Source organism: Eublepharis macularius, chromosome 15 (assembly GCF_028583425.1).
Source record: "Eublepharis macularius isolate TG4126 chromosome 15, MPM_Emac_v1.0, whole genome shotgun sequence".
NCBI classification, from domain to species: domain Eukaryota; kingdom Metazoa; phylum Chordata; class Lepidosauria; order Squamata; family Eublepharidae; genus Eublepharis; species Eublepharis macularius.
The window spans coordinates 52,469,988-52,481,479 of record NC_072804.1 but is presented as its reverse complement, the minus strand read 5'-3'; positions in this window follow the sequence as shown (position 1 = coordinate 52,481,479).

The following is an 11,492-nucleotide window of genomic DNA, read 5'->3' as shown; positions in this document are numbered from 1 at the left end:
ACCTACCTCACAGGGTTTTTGAGAGGAGGAGGAGAAGAGGCTAATGTGAGCCACTTTGGGTCCCGGTGGGGGAAAAGGCAGGGTACAAATAAATAATAAATAAATAAATAAATAGTATGTTTTCCAATATATACTTTCCAACAGCCTCCATCCTGAGTTCCTGCTTCCTTCTTATCCAAGCCGAGGACATTCCCGTTACGGTAGAACCATCACATCCATTAGAAGGACAGGATGTCACTCTGACCCCAGGAGGACCACCCGACTTTTTTATATGCAAATGGTTTCGAGGAGAAGTTGCAACAAACAAGATATTTAGATATGTTCCATTCCTAAATCCTGCACAGACTTATGGTCCAGCCTTTACTGGACGGGAGAGCAGAGGTCCCAGTTGTTCCCTGCACATCAGGAGTCTGGTACTAAATGACACTGGAAACTATACAGTGATAAAGATTACAGCTGATGGTTTTAGGACTACAGGGCGTGTGCATCTAGAAGTCTTAGGTATGGCTTGTTCACTGCTTCTTATCTTTTAACTATTGAACCCCTTACCCTATCCAGAGCTGCCACCTTTGCTCAGCCTCTGGAATCTTTCTCCAAAAGGTTCCAAGCACCACGACTTTGAAGAGCAACCTCAGTCGGTCTCATTGATTGTAAATAGGTTAATCTTGATGAATAGGAAAACGGAACAGAGAACTAGCTGCTTACATTTTCCCCTTAAAGTTCTTGCAAATCCTAAAACCCCAGTGCTGTGTTCTCACACAAGCTGCTTATATGGTGGTGACTTATGATGACCCCTGCTGGGATTTTCAAGGCAAGAGATTAACAAGTTGTATGCCATCACCCGCCTCTGCAACTTTGGTCTATGCTAGAGGTCTCCCATCCAATAACTAACCAAGGCCAACCCTGCTTAGCTTCTGAGATCTGACAAGATCGGGCTCTCCTGGGCTATCCAGGTCAGGGCATATTAGATTAGATTAGATTAGATTAGATTAGATTAGATTAGATTAGATTAGATTAGATTAGATTAGATTATTGTCCAATTTATCCACTAAGTTCAAGGTAGATTATGCAATGTAGGATGATACTTCTAATAAACATTGTAATAGCACTAGGAATCGCAGAATTTTTTTAAAAACATATTTCCTTATTTACAGTTCATTTCCCTTTCTCACTGAGACTCAAGGCAAATTTCACCATGTGAATCAGAACAGTCACTTTCAAAGATATTTCAATGTAATAGGGTATATCAATGCAAATGTGCAAAGATTTAAAACTAGTAAGGGTGAAATGAAATGAAAGATGAAATGTAAGCAATTCTAAGAAAAAAAATGAAACCAGACCCTCAAGTCAGAGTTGACTTATGGCGAACCCTGGTGGGGTTTTCATGGCAAGAGACTAACAGAAGTGGTTTGCCATTGCCTGCCTCTGCAACCCTGGTCTTCGTTGGAGGTCTCCCATCCAATTACTAACCAAGGCTGACCCTGCTTAGCTTCTGAGGTCAGGGTCTCCTGGTCTATCAGGACAGGGCAAGACTGACATATAAACAATAATGAAGCTGCCCTTTTCTTGATTTGAAAGGGGGGGAAGGAGACCTATCAAAGTTGTAAGTGTTGCTCAAAGACAAGAAAAAATGGACTACTAAAGGACAGATATGTCTAAGTCCCAGCTCTGCATGTTCATATCAACGGTAATCTTGGGTCTCTTCCATCCGCAGATACTCCGAACAAGCCCATCGTGTCTGTCTCCCCATCTCCTTACCCTGTGGAGTTTGAATCACTTCATCTAACTTGTGAGACCCACTCTGGACATGCAGAAGTCCGCTGGTTCAAGAACGGTAGCCCTCTTGGGAACAGTGTTCGCATCTCCCTGTCTGGTGATAACCAGACTCTCTCCATCCCAAGCGTAACCCGATATGATGCCGGCCAGTATCAGTGTGAAGTGTCTGACTCAACAAACACCACAATAAGTAATGTCAGATATGTCACTGTGATCTGTAAGTAAAATGTCTCATTTGTGCCACTTGCCAGATCTTTATGGGAATTCCTAGAATTATTTCGAATCTTACCAGCAGTGTAGCATGGGTTGCAAGTGCCTGGGCCAACTCCTGGCAAGAGGAGGGGCCTCTGGCCCCATGCGCACATGCAAAGTGCACGCATGCTCTCGAACCCCTGCGTGATAACGTCACTTCCAGGAAACACATGCTACAACGAGACATGGGCCTGTTCAGGGAAAAAATCCAAACAGGCTGTTTGTTGTTCATTGCCATCCACGAACACGAACAAACGAACAGTAACAAATATGTCCCATTAACGAACATGTTCGGTGTTCATTGTTCGTGGGGTCCAGCAGGCTCTCCTCCAGCCATCATCCAAGTTTGTTCAAGAAAGATCCCTACAGCACCACTCCCAGAAACCTTACCTGAGCAGGCACTAGGAAAGGTACCAATAATAAACAATAGCTTGGCAGCAGCCCTAGAACCTGAAGGGGTAGATCCACAAAGAAAATTCAAGCTCCAATGCACGCTCTATCAAAATGCCAACAGCAGCTGTCTCTCCCTCGCACTGTCTGCAAATGCAAAGCCAGAGCTGGGTCTTTGCTCCCTTTAGACTGTCTGCACAGCTCCCCCCTGACCGCAGGAGTCCAGATGGGCTTCCTCGTGAACAGCTGAACGTGATGTTCGTGGCTTTTTTTTGTTCGTATTTCTGTTCGTGCCCATCTCTAGCTACAGCCAGATGTGCATTGGTCATGTGTTCATCAACAGAAGTGCTGAAGACTGATATTGTGGGAAGAATAATTCCTGTATATTGTGAATGATTTTTGTTTTGTGGTTATATATCTGCCTGTACAGGTTTGATCCGATTATCAAGTACCGTTACAAGTAACTTTTGTATTGTTAATTACCAGTTCTCAGCACGGTGTTATTGGGTTAATTTAACATTCACACCGTGGTCCAGTTGTATTCTATTGTCTTGTCTTCCAAGCTCATTCTCTCCTAGGGTTCCCAAACTCCAGGTGGTGGCTGGAGATCTCCCACTATTACAACCAGGGCTTTTTTTCAGGGGGAATGCGGGGGAACGGAGTTCCGGAACCTCTTGAAAATGGTCACATGGCTGGTGGCCCCGCCCCCTGTTCTCCAGACAGGGGGGAGTTTAGATTGCCCTCCGCAGTGCGGAGGGCAATCTCAATTCCCCCCTGTCTGGAGATCAGGGGGCGGGGCCACCAGCCATGTGACCATTTTCTCCGAGGGCAACCCACTGAGTTCCGCCACCTCTTTTCCCAGAAAAAAAGCCCTGTTTACAACCCATCTCCAAGCAACAGAGATCAATTCCCCTGGAGACAATGGCTGCTCTTGACGATGGCCTCTGTACCCAGATGAGGTCCTGCCCCTCCACAGACCCCGCCCTCCCCAAACCCCACCCCTCCAAATCTCCAGGAATTTCCCACCCCAGAGCTGGCAACCCTCTCCCCCCATCCAAGCCACCTTGTTTCTCATTAACTTTGCAATCGTTTTATTTTCTGGTGGATTCGCTTCAAATTGGTACCTTCTGTGGGTAAAAAGGCACCCAGTATGAGGGAGGGAGAAACACCCAGAAGGAGCCAATTTCTTCCAGCTTGTGAGAAAAAGGAAATTGTTCTGAAAATTTACAGAAGAAAATGAGGTAGATAAAGCGATAATTTTCTGAGAAGCGTTGTGATTAGGGGTGTGTGTGGTCCCCCCCCCCCCCGCTGTTGCTCTGATGCTTTGGGGGGGGAGTATTTTGTACCTTTTCTATCTCTTCTTGCTCCCTACGACTGCAGAAGAGAAATGCTACATGTGAAGCGATAATCCAGAAGAGAGCTTCCTGAAGCACGTGCAGAGTGTGATGGCTCTCCTACTGAATATCACACTTCCAATCCATTCTGACCTCAAGGAGGCTCGGATAGGTCTAGCCCACTTTATGCTCTGGGTGGTTCTGTGTCTGAATCTCCAAATGTATCTGGCTGGATTCTTGGAGCAGGGCCAACCTACATTTGGTGGCTTGACCGGCAAGCTTGCCATGGTCAGTTCGAGTCCCACTGCCTCTTGCTTTTGGGAACTGGGCGTACAGAGCCTGGGTTCTGTTGCCATACTACCCACCATCTTGCCTAATTGCCTTCCTTCCCCAACTGGAGGTCTTCAAGGGTAATTTGGAGAACCATCTGCCCTTGCTTTGGATTCTCTGCCTCTAAGACCCCGACCCAACCATCTCCAGCTTAACTCCCCACAATGTGTTTCCCCTAGACGGACCCGAAAAACCTGTGATCCTCCCTACCCGAAGGCTTTACCAGGCACAGTCTGATCTCCAGTTGACCTGTGAAGCCGACACAGTTCCTGATGCACATTATGCTTGGTTTTTCAATGGGAGGCTGTACGGTATAGGATCAGAACTGCTCATCCAGGATGTGACCCCAGAGTTCTCTGGGAATTACGTCTGTCAAGCGATGAATAGATTCACCTTCCTGAAGAGCAGTAGCGCCCTAGAGATTGAGGTGGAAGCAGGTGAGTAACCAACAGGTAGTGCATGGTCCGAGCTCACCTTTCTGCTGCCGAGACTTCAGCCACCTCAGGAGTGGACTGACTCCTTCACCTCCCAGGAAAGTGCCCGGTGGCTGCCAACCCAGAAGTCCACTGGTGACCCACTGCAGGCTGAGCCAAGCAGTAACACATGTTCAAGGGCCACTGGGCTGGGACCGAGGCAGCAGCAACGAAGATTTTTCTTAGGATGTTTTTCTCAATCTTTCATCTTGACCAGAAGCCAGACTGTTTGCTGTTACACCAATACCTCTCCACAGCACTGCAGTTTTCTCTGGTGGTCTTCCGTATCTACCTGTACTCACCCGGTGCTTCACTGCCCTTACCCGAAATTCTGGGGAAGAGGTGGGAATGCTCCAGACTCGGAAACATGTCTCCCTCTACAGCTTTTCTGTCCCCACAGATGACGAACGTGACTTCATGGTCACTGGCCCCTCCGTTGCCACAGAAGGCCAGCCCGTCACTTTGATGTGCAACTTTGCAGGCAGCGCCGTTTCTTACTCCTGGTTTAAGGGAAAGGAGAGGCTGGAGGCAGGACACCGTGTTCTTCTGAGCAACAACAACCAGAATCTCACACTCGACCCAAGTCATCGGAGGGACGCTGGTGACTATACCTGCGAGGCATTCAACGGCATCTCTTTCAGCATCAGTAAACCTCACCAGCTGACTATTATATGTAAGTCTGGACTCCCTGTCTAGGGCAAGTTCAATTAGAGCAAAGATTTGACTCAGGGCCAAGCTAGATGTGACGAATGACACTGGAATGGCAAGTGAACAGACTCGCGTGTATTCTTCCCTGTTCACTTGCGCTCCACTTGCACGCCGCTCAATCGAGTGGCGTGCAAGTGGAGCACAAGTGAACAGGGAGGAATACACATGAGTCTGTTCACTTGCCATTCTTCAAGTGCAATTCATCACTTCTAGCTTGACCTTCAGTGGAAGGCAGTTTAAACAGTGCATGTGAAGGTGGAATTATGGAGATGGTTAGCAACTAGAGATCCAGAGGTCAAAGCTGGTCCATGCATAAGTTCCAGTTTGCCCTCCGTTACATACCTTCTTGCTAGAAAATGACAGGAATAACAGATCCCTGGACAGTCTGGTTCCAGGAGAGAGAAGAAGCTTTTCTGCACAGGAGATTTTTGCCCATTTCGGCCCCATACCTCTTCGGATTTTCTTGCGAATTCTGGACGTTTAGCTCCCCCTTCAGATTTCAGCGTGGCGTTTCAAGGCTTCTCTTCCGAATTTCTGAGAAAATTCAGAAGAGAAACTTTGAAATGTTACATTGAAATCTGAAGGGGGGGGGGTTAAGTGTCCAGAATTCAGAAGAAAACTGGAAGAGGTATAAGACCAAAAGTGACCGTTTCTACATTGCTTACCTTTATCCAGAACGCTGCAGAACGTGGCAAAAAAGAGCAGAAGATAGCGTCTTCTCGCACAAGTTTTGCGCTCTGCTGCCCACGCTGCATCTGGCACGCTCCCAGCGGCTGGCAGCTACCCTCAGTGCCCCCTCTTTGCCGACACTGGGGGCTGACTACCCCCTGCCTCCCTCGATCTGGCCCTGTATAGAGGCCATGAGATGCACATATTTCTTCGGTCTTTCTCGTCTTCTCAGCTCAGCGAACTGAGGCTGGCTTACGGGCACCTTAGCAAGGGGCAGAGGAAGACATTTGGCCCATTCCCTCTAGGCACAACCCTACACTGGCCTGTGGGCCGATCTAGCTGCTGACTAGCCATCTAGTGGTCAAAACGCTACAAGGAACATTTTCCAGAAGGTGTTTTTGCTTATTTCCTGCAAGGATCGTTCGTGACCCCATGAGAGCTGAAAAGTAGGGAAGTATATAAAACAGAACTTTTATCACCCAAACAGAGACCCAAATCGAACAGTCCTAACTATTATGCAGAATAAGGTAGCAAATTATACAATCCTGAACCATTTCCAAATGCAGGTGTGAGAGTCTGTGGGTGAAGGAGTTGTACTATCAAATACTTTGTTACGTCAAAAAGCTCCCTGTATGTTGTTAACTAGCTCAAGCTGGTTTTGTTTTCATTCCACCCTTTCTTCAAGGATTTCAGGGCTGCATAAATGACTTTGTCCTACCCTCACAGCAACCCTGCGAGGTAGATTGAGCTGAGAGTCCAAAGTCCCAGCATGAGCTGGGATCCCAACTCTATAAGGCTATGTGTGCTTCTTTGCTACAGATGGGCCCGATCCACCTCTTCTCCGCAAGATTTTTTATAAGGCGATATCCAAGCTTATCGTCACCTGCAGAGCTGCTGCATTTCCTCGTGCGAGTTATGTCTGGTTTCTCAATGGGAAGCTGCTCCCCTATCAACCGCACACTCTCGTTCGGTTTCTCATCCCGGAGTACACTGGGAATTATACCTGCCAAGCTGAGAACATAAGCTCCCAACAGAAGAGAAATTCCACCCTGGAGATTGAGGTGTTAGGTGAGTAGCCAGCATGGCCTCCTGCTTGGCACTTTGGAGTGAGCGAGCCGAATCTCTGCAAATTTCCCACAATAATTGGTGCAAGGTGTGAGTGCCCTGTGGCTGTAGGGTGGGATTTATCAGCATCTGGTATTCCACTAGGCTCTAAGACTCTGTTCCCTTTTGGACTATCCAACTTTCAGGTATTCATTGGAGTCACCCCATGAATAATAATAACAACAACAACAACAACAACAACAACAACAACAACAACTGCGCTTATATACTGCTCTTCTAGACAGATTAGTGCCTCACCTAGAGTGGTGAACAAATTAGTGTTATCAGGGCTCAGCGGCGCAGAGGGCCATCTAAACGCCCCTCTGTCTGGAGATCAGGGGGCTGGGCCACCGGCCATGTGACCATTTTCAAGAGGTTCTGGAACTCCGTTCCCCCATGTTCCCCCTGAAAAAAAGCCCCGAGTGTTATTATTATCCCCACAATACAGCTGGGGATCTGAGGCTGAGAGGAGTGGCTGACCCAAGGCCACCTACTGAGCTCAGGGCAGTCGTGGGATTCGAACCAGCTGAGTGCTGATTCACAGCCGGATGCCTGCACCATTTATCTCTCTTTTTGTTTATTTCCTTAGAGGAGTAGAAGAATGTCTGAACTGAGCAATTTGAGCCATGGTGAGTACAAAAAGTATTCATCCCGAATGCTGAATTCGATCCCCTCGCACCCTAAATTTATTCACATGGACCCCATGCTGTAGGAGTCACTCCAGCTTCCAGAAAGAGGGCTTCTTGGCCGTGGTGGGTATGTGGGGTGGGGTGAGAAAGAGCCATTGTGAAGGGAAGTATGAATCCAGGTGCATTGTGGGAAACTCCATTCAAGCTAGAAAGAAGATGCTGCTACGTCCTTGTGGCCTGGGGAAATTTTGTGGTATTCTCTGTCCCTCTTGGCAGGGATTGGCCTTGAGCATGTATGAGTGAGTCACTCTTGGGATTTCTGACATATTGCAAGATTGTTAGAAGGGGAGAGAAACATAGCCACGCCAGAAATATAGACAAAGACGGCAGGACAGGGAAGAATGAACACATGCTCTGTGTTTCATTTCTCTTTATATTTATTTATATCTTTCCTCCAAAACAGGCTCTTGCTTCAAGACTCATTGCAGCCTGAAGAAGCTAAATAGATTCAAACACAGCAAAGCACGAGAAAAAATCCTGCAAAATATCAGGGGTCATTTCCATGATTGGTACAATAAACATGCAATCGTAATCACCCTCAAACATCTTGGGTGTATACAGGGCTTTTTTTCTGGGGAAAGAGGTGGTGGAACTCAGTGGGTTGGCAGCACAGGGGGCAACTCTTGGTGGGAGGCTGTGCCCCTGGTACCACATACGCATGTGCAAAGTGCGCACACGCTCCCAGGACCACACAATGAGCTCACTTTGGGTCAGCTGGAACAAGGGAGAAGTTTTTTAAAGTTTAATTCGCCCTCGGCAAAAATGGTCCCATGGCTGGTGGCCCCGCCCCTGATCTCCTGACAGAAGGAAGTTTAGATTGCCTTCTGTGTCGCTGGAGTGGCACGGAGGGCAATCGAAACTCCCCTCTGTCTGGAGATCAGGGGGCGGGGCCACCAGCCATGTGACCATTTTCAAGAGGCTCCAGAACTCCGTTCCACCACATTCCAGCTGAAAAAAAGCTCTGGGTATATACTAATCAAACTCTGAAACCCTCCAGTGTCCAGATGTTCTCCTGGTAACAACTTCCTTTCCTGTTCTTTCCGTAGTGTGAAAACATTGATGCTCTCTCATCCCTGAAGTCTGACCCCGTTCCTTTTCTATGGAAGACATCACTGACAAATTGGGTTCTGGTGTTCTGCAGTGTTGTTTAGTGCCTTCCTTCACTGCTGCTTTTTTCTCAGAAAATAACTGTTTCGATCCCTACTACTTCAATGCATTAAAAGCTACTTAAACAGCATTTCCCCTCTTGCCATTTTTTCTGCAACAAACTATTGTCCTGTGAAATGTGTCTCAGTCACAGCCCAGAGACCTCTGGAGCAAGCTTTCATTTGCTGAAGAGAAGGGTGCCTGCCAGAGCCCTGGGAAGGAGAAAGGGTGGTTCAGCCAGGGATGCGGCGATATCCTTAGTTGGGGGAGGTCCCCCAGGTATTTTGACTAGGAGGTATCCATCCCCTCTCTCCTTGTCAGCCGAAGAAGCTGCTGATCAATGAATGAGATCACAGGGGGCGGTCTACAGTTGACATTTTCTGCGATTGGCGCTCTCAGTGCACTTTTTGTCCCTGAAAAGAAGCTGTGGTGTGTATGCACACATTTGTGTGCATGTGAGAGAAAGAGAGAGAGAGAGAGAGAGAGAGAGAGAGAGAGAGAGAGAGAGAGAGATGGAACAGGTGCACCTCCTTCTACTGTAGAGGTAGGGCCAAACTACAAGTGATGCCTGACACTAGTTGGACACTTGTCAGCTTCCCTCAAGTTGTGATGGGAAATGTAGGCAGCTTGGCGGAATGTTGGACAAGTGACAGCTGAAAAGTCCACTGGACAGCAGTCGGAGAGCCAAGCTGCAAGACCAGGATGCCTACATTTCCCATCAAAACTTGAGGGAAGCTGACAAGTGTCCAACCTACATCAGGTGTCACTTGTAGTTTGGCCTATAGATCCAGCTCCTTTTTTCCCCCCAAGAAAGAGGATAAGAGAGTTCTAAGGTAAATGCGATTGCAGAGGAGGTTATTTTTTTCTTTCATACTGTGCCCCGTGGCACAGAGCGGTAAGCTGCAGTAGTGCAGTCCAAGCTCTGCTCACGACCTGAGTTCGATCCTGGTGGCAGCCAGGTTCAGGTAGCCGGCTCAAGGTTGACTCAGCCTTCCATCCTTCCGAGGTTGGTAAAATGAGTACCCAGTTTCCTGGGGGTAAAGTGTAGATGACTGGGGACGGCAATGGCAAACCACCCTGTAACAAAAAGTCTGCCAAGGAAATGTCGTGAATGCAACGTCCTCCCATGGGTCAGTAATGACTCAATGCTTGCACCTTTACCTTTTAACTTTTTTTTTCATACCATCACCTGGGTCCTCAGGTCTGTAAAAAAGGAACTTACCACCTGTCTCCAGTTGCAGTCTTTTCTACTGATTCGGCTGCGGATGTTTCGAAAGGGTTCTAGCAAAGAAAGTTCACAACAGGAAGTGAAGAAAGAAACCAGTTGGCACAAAACTATCAACAACCTTCTTGCAGTTAATATTGAAGCAAATAGAAATTGTAGAGGGGGGAGGGGGGAATCCGTCCATCAAAGGCCAGAGCCCTGGAATGAACAAAAATATGTTTCCAAAAAGATCCACAGGTGACCTAGCAGGATGTGAGTCTAGTGGCATCTTAGAGACCAATGGATTTTCAGAGTGTAAGTTTTGGAGAGTCAGAGCTCCCTTCTTCAGATACAAGTAGGAATGGAGATTCTTGAACCTTTAGGAATAGAATAGATGCCGAAAGGAAGGTTTGCAAAAGATACTTGTATTGCGGACTGCAACTTTACGAACAACCACTAGAGGGCCACATAATCCGTAAAGGGGTATCTCTTGCATTTTATTTGTTCGTTTCGTTAACGGTATTTACAGCCCGCCTTTGGCGCTGAGACTCAAGGCGGATTAAAGGACACTTGCAAAGATTTTGAAAACGAGCAAAAATCGGCTATGGAACAGAAGTCGTGCAGATGCGCAGCGCGTAGGCAATTCACATGCCGGTCGGCCCAACTTTCTATGCCTACTCCAAGTAGCAGATTTCTGGGCTCCTTTAAAGGCAGCCGAATGAGAGCTCCGACCTACCGGCCGCGATCCGCGTGCCAGCCCTCCCACGCCGCCTCCCCAGGCTGCGGCTGGCCCCTTCCTTCCCTCTTCCCTCCTGCCGCGCCTTCGGTCGGAGCCTGACCAACTCTTTCTCGGATGGGGACGGGGATAGGCGGCGTAGGCTCTCCATCGCTTGCCGGTCCTTCCCCGCAGAGGCTCCGGCAGGCACGGACCTGGAGAGCGGTAAACCAGGGGACCCAGGCGTCCGGCTGGCTGGACGACCCCACTGAGAGACACCCGCAATGGTGGTGCAGGTGGAGCACCCGAGACCCGCTTGGGGTCCGCCTGGGTGGAAGAGCTCCTGGCAGGCGGCGCTGTTAGCAGGTGAGGGGGATCCGGGAAGGTGGAGACCCCCAAGGGGCTAGAGGGAGACTCCAGGGAAAGTCAAGAGCACCATTCGGCTCTGGTACCTCCTTAAGGACCAACTGGATTTCCAGGGTATGAGCTTTGGTCATATAGGAGAAGTGGGGGATGGAAGGGATCCTTATAATCCAGGCAGAGGTGGGAGGGTATTGCAAATTAGAGTGTCAGGAAGCTGGATGTAATACATGTTGTAATTAGCTCCATAGAGCCTGGGTGGGAAGTGCAGAAAATTAGCATCTGTAGTACCAGAAACATCCTGTGTCCCAGTTCAACCCCCGGGGGCTCCATTGTTCCAAA